Genomic DNA, 6,336 nt, shown 5'->3' on the forward strand with positions numbered 1-6,336 from the left:
GCTTGTTCTTTTACTCTTATTTATTTGTTGTGCCAGTTAGCCCTAAGATGATGTCAGACCTTGGTATCTGTCAACCTTATTTTGGCTACTAGCGCTCAGGTGCAATTTTGCCGGGCCTATCCCGGATTTGTCATTAAATGAGATCCTTTTATACTGTATTTTTAGTAGTAGGTTTGGCAAGTGCACTTGCGTATGTTATTTTTTATGTCCCCCCCCCCCTCCCTCCCCCCTTCTTCCTCCTTCGCGTAAACTGATTTTGGTAAGACTGCTAGGTGGCCTGTGTTCTTTTATTACCTATGTAAGTTTGCACGCTGCCGCAGTCGTAACATGTTTTGACCGGCAAGCGGCCCATGTTGGCTAGAGTTTGAATGTGGTCAGCGCTGTTGATATTTATTATTTGAGCTAGTCATGTACGTGTTGTAGTGTTAAGGGTTTTAGGGCATTTTTAATTGAGATACCTTTATGAAATTTTATCACTCTTTTAAAGAAGGTGTAGGAAGGAGTAACTTCGACAGAAAATTTAATTGTAAATTATACATTTATGCTTCACATTATAAAATTTAACTTATTAGGTGAAAGTATGTAGTTTAATGCACAATGATTATTTGTTAATGTATCAAATTGTAAACAGTTTTGAAGTTTAGCTATTCACCTGTGGCATATAACATTTTTATTACCTCGTATTGTAAGCAGCTTGATTTGTTTGTGTCACTGTAACCTGTAAACCACAGTGTAATTTATTACAATTAATTAATTGTTTTGGGGAAATAAACCTTGAATTGTATGTCCCCTTTTCATTAACCGAATCCCATCCAAATCGTCCGCTCACCCACCTGGTCTACGACGTACGCGCGTACGACCGTCCCTTGCCTGCAGGCAGAATCTGCTATCAGCACTGAAGATCACAACGCGCTATTCTATCTTCCAAGTGATCCTCTTGCGGCACCAGTCGAGCTTGTCACGTCGAAGCTGTGGCTTGAGTGGAAGATGGGCTGGAGGTGTACATGCCCGTAGTGTCGCTGCTAATAACCAGTTCACAACGGCTGATATGTATGGGCTCACAAACCTTCGTATCAGCGCTGCGGTAGCTGTATGATCTGTCACTGCTGCCCTAACAGTACGACGATCCTGGTGGGCATCTGTGCTCGTCTACGAATGAGAGAATGTTCACGTGACCACTGTCGACACCACTGCTGTAAAATTGACAGCATGTCCAACCTGCTTTTCAGTTCACCGAAAGGACCATGCTGCCAAACGGAAGACCACAATTTCACTCCCTTCAAACTCGTTCAGTTGGCTGCAGGGAGCACGAGAGCATTCCGTGCATGGTTGCCTTCTTGCTTCACACGCTTGCTCCACACTGAACCTTCTGGCTGTGAGCATTCCTTATTAAACGCACATCCCTTATCTCCCATGTGGTATACGCCGTCATCGGATAAAAGTCGACGTCTTCTTTCGAGACGGTCTAATTTTTTTTCGAGCAATATATATGTTCAAATCTGGACTGTACTCTGCTCATCTCGGATTTGAGTTCTTCGCACATTTTTCTGCTAATCTGCACTGACATTTCATCAAAGTTGCCAAAATATAATCCGTGAAGTTTTCGTTGTTCACTTATAGACACCTAGTGTTATTCTCTTCTAAGCTTTTAACAATATTCTCTTCCTGTATTTTGATATTTTCTTCCTACGTTTTACTACTTTTTTTACCTCCGTGAGCTCTTTATTACATTCTTTCATTTCTTCAATATGTTGTTTATCGCTTTCCTTCATTTCTTTACCCAACTCAGTCAGATTAGTTAATATAATATCCATATTCCCATGTGGATGATTACTAACTGAAGAGGAAGAGGTTACATCGGTCTACATAAGTTACAGTGGGTCCTTCGTGCCAACGTCTGCATTACTACTGAAAAATGGAGAAGGTGTGTCAGTTTGCACTGAACCCTCAGACACTGAACTGGAATGTTGTGACACTTCACGTCCTACAGAATTCCAGTATGGAATCTGTATTGTATTCTCATGTTCATCTCTAAGTATTAAAAGGTGACTACTCTGACCATATTTTTCTACCATAGGCACTCCTACTTCACTTGAACCACTAATCTGAGAAGGTCTTTGTTCAGTCATCGTTTCTACATTTAATAACTCATTGGCAGCAGCTTCCCCTAGCCCTCTATCACCTGATTTGGGTTTAGTGGTTCTTGTTATTTTACTTGCGATAGACTCCACAATGAGTGACACAAATATCCCAACACAAGCACTCAATAATTACTGTACACAAATAATTGCTGAAACAACAAGCAACTCCACAACAGACCTAAGAATCAACAATAGTACAGGAAAATGCTAGCAATGCTCATCTCCCAAAACATAAACATGCTAGAGAAAATGCAAATGTATTGTATAGACTGCCACCAAGACAGAAACGAATATTCAGTGTAACATCGACCACGAATCACTACCTAACTACATATTACTATAGGCCAACAGTAACGTTCAGCGGAACCAAACAACGCTTAAAAGACAATACATTCTCTAAAACATCAAGTAAGCTAAAACCTTTTATACTAGGCTGTTACATAATATTTCTTTCTCAATTACGACGCTGTGCGGTGCGGAAACTCTTCTGTTATTAGTATCACATGAAAAATAAATTAACAAATTAAGGCGTGTAAATAGTCTTTCGTTGTAAATGCATTTGCAGAGCATGACTTTTCATCGAACTGCTGAATCAGAAACTACCGATAAGATAGTATCGTAAGCAGGACCGCTGACAGATGAAGCTAGTCTGCTGCTACTTGAAACTATGAGTGACAAAATCTCTTACTTAAGAATGTTGCTTATTATCATTACTATGTTCATTAAAGGAAAAAATCGCAACACCAAAAAATAATTGATCTAGAGGTATGAAATTTCAGAAATATATTTGCCGTATTTAAGTTATTAACATTGGGACGTAACAGATTAATGTAAGTGAAAGATAAGCCATTGCAAATGTGAAATGCTGGTATATTAATAATCAGTGTAGCGGCCGGAATGGTGAATGTAAGCATGCAAACGTGCATGTATTGTGTTGTACAGGTGCCAGATGCCAGTTTGTAGGATGGACTTCCATGCCTGTTGCACTTGGTCGCTCAATACAGAGACGGTGAAAGATGGTTGTGGATGACGGTGGAGTTAACGTCCGATGATGATGCCCCACATGTGCTCAATTGGAAACAGATCTGATCATCGAGCCCGCCAAGACAAGAAGACAATCTTTAGAGCATGATGGGTTACAAGAGCCGTACGTGGGCGAGCTTTTACCTGTTGGAACTCACCCCCTGAAATGCTATTGATTCATTGCAGAACAACAGGCCCAATCACCATACTAACGTGCAAATTTTCCGTCATAGTGCGTGGGACAACCACGCGAGTGCTTCTGCTGTCATACGAAATCGCACCGTAGATCATGTTACCAGGTGTAAGTCCATTGTGTCTAGCACGCATACGGGTAGGTTTCAGGCCCTTAATTGGCATCCTTCTAATCAACACATCACTGGCATCGAGATAGAATCAGCTTCCACCAGAAAACACAACAGACGTCCACCTGCCCTCCAATGAGCTTTCGTCCGACACCACAGAAGTCGCATATAGAGATGGGTCGAACTCGTTCATTCCCGTGAACTACTTCATTCATTTCACGCTTTGCCGTGAAGCGTTCAAATGAAGTAGTTCATTCATGAAGCACGGAAGCCTGGCGAAGTTGCACAGTTCGCTGCTCAACCGCGGCTACGCTCGCTTCGCCTCGCTCGTACAATAAAGCTTCGTAATACTTCATAATTTTACCAACAGATGGTCGAACTATGCAGTAACGTGCACGCAACGTTTTACGCTCTTACAGCGTCTGAGTTGAATAGAGCATAGTCTAAGGGGGCAAAGGAAAGCTAAATAGAGAAGCCAGGTCCCATATAAAGAAGGTATTACATTTAATCTTGCTCGACATTTTCTCATGAAGCGCCCAAAAAAGTCTTTATCTGCCAAATGAAACTTTATTTGTTGTATTCATGGACTGAAAAGTAGGACTACCACCGAAATGCAGTCCAATTTTATGTTCCTTTTAAAATTTAATCCAAAATAGAATGAGTATGTTTACGACTGTCAGAAAGTCTATATACCTACGTTAAGTAATTATTCAGAAGTTTTCCTGTAGATTTTATTTTTGTTGAGAATAATAACCCTCCAACGCAAACTGTCACATCTTTCAGTGTTATTAACAAACCTTTTATTTTCATGCTCACACAGCCAGCCTCTTCTTTTGTATCTTTAATATTCATTTGTCTTCAAGCGCTGCCAACGGTAGGCTACCCGTAGACGCGAAGTTTAACTGCACGAACAGTCATGGGTAATAATGTCAGCACTGCAGGAAGCAGCTGACGCTGCCTTCCCCTTGCCCATCACCTCCACAACCCCTCGTAAACTTGTCGTTCCCCACAAACACCGAGCGATTCGTCGACAGGTCGTAGAGGGAGGACTGACGTGAAGGGAGGATGAGTGACGTAGCGCTGATGTGGTGGGAGAGGGAGAGGGGAGGAGAGTGAGTGAACTAGAAAAAAGTGTGAAGTGTGCTATCTGTGAAGAGTTTGAAGTACCAGTTCATTGAAATTGAGTGGTTAGTTCACACTTCACTGGAGTGAAGCGTTCATTTGAACGACTCATCACTAGTCGCATATGGCTGCTGACTGGGGTCAGCAGAACGCATGCTACATGGTACCTGGCACGGAGCTGTCCTTCAAGTAATCGATTGGTAACTGTTCATTGTGTCACTGTGGTACCAACTGCTGCTCAAATTATTCCTGCAGACGCAGTACGATGCGCCAGAGCCATACGCCGAACACGGTAGCGCCATGTGACCATCCGGAGCGTGGTCTTCTTGAGACCGTACATTCTAGTTACCACCGCTGCTAATAATCACATACAGTGGCTACATTCCTGTCAAGTGTTACTATAGTATCGCAGAAGAAATATCCAGCTTCTCATAGACCTATTACACGTTGAAACTCAGTGAGGTGATGATAATGCTGTCTTTGTCGCCTTAAAGGCATTCGTGACGAAGATCAACTAAACACGCCCAGACTCAAAGGTAGCTGTCACAACCGTTACAGCTTGTATTTAAAGCAAACTTGATTTGTATCCTTATACTGAGGATACTAACTCCGCTCTTATGTGATTGGCGCGACATTTGAATGACATCATCTTTTGCCGGCCGGGGTGGCCGAGCGGTTCTGGGCGCTACAGTCTGAAACTGCGCGACCGCTACGGTCGCAGGTTTGAATCCTGCCTCGGGCACGGATGTGTGTGATGTCCTCAGGTTAGTTAGGTTTAAGTAGTTCTAAGTTCTTGGGGACTGATGACATCAGATGTTAAGTCCCATATTGCTCAGAGCCATTTGAACCATTTGACATCATCTTTCATATGTATAAACATGCCTACCAATTTTCGTTTATGTCGCACAACCTCTTCTTGGTGTTGTGATTTTTCTCCCGTCACTATAGTTTGTACACTTTAGCAGTAGTATGAACTTTTCTGTTACGGTTTTTGTTACTATTAGGCTACTATATAGTTTGTACACACTAGCAATAAGATGAACTTTTATGTTTCTACAAGAATACACTGTCTTACTATATTACTCGCCATGTGGAAACAAATACTATAAATTCCGATTACGGAGTCGCCATGTTCTCTGATCTAGAACAGCCTTTTTTACCGTATTTCTGAACACGAACATTACCTGCGTAAATTACTGTCGTTGTGTGTGATTCCATTTCCTCTTAACTGATTCTGACTATCTGTAACTGAAACTGGATACAAATTATAGCCGTCCGCAACTCGTGGTCGTGCGGTAGCGTTCTCGCTTCCCACGCCCGGGTTCCCGGGTTCGATTCCCGGCGGGGTCAGGGATTTTCTCTGCCTCGTGATGATTGGGTGTTGTGTGCTGTCCTTAGGTTAGTTAGGTTTAAGTAGTTCTAAGTTCTAGGGGACTGATGACCATAGCTGTTAAGTCCCATAGTGCTCAGAGCCATTTGAACCATTTGAACAAAGTATGGCTGTCAACAGTAAACAAAATATATTCCTCATCAAACAATCGCAACACAAGCAGTGCCCTCTTATCAGACGAATATACTGAATTATATGAAACTTCTGCAAATGAGTACAGTTTCCAAGTTCCAACTCACGAATTTTGTTTAGGCACTACAGTTGTTTGTCACCTACAACGGATAAATCTCTTCAGCACTGTATTGTTTTCCTGCAGGAATATGAAGTGCTGAACTTCATGTACCTGAAATAAATCACT

The sequence above is a fragment of the Schistocerca americana genome, chromosome 1 (assembly GCF_021461395.2).
Source record: "Schistocerca americana isolate TAMUIC-IGC-003095 chromosome 1, iqSchAmer2.1, whole genome shotgun sequence".
Taxonomy (NCBI): Eukaryota; Metazoa; Arthropoda; class Insecta; order Orthoptera; family Acrididae; genus Schistocerca; species Schistocerca americana.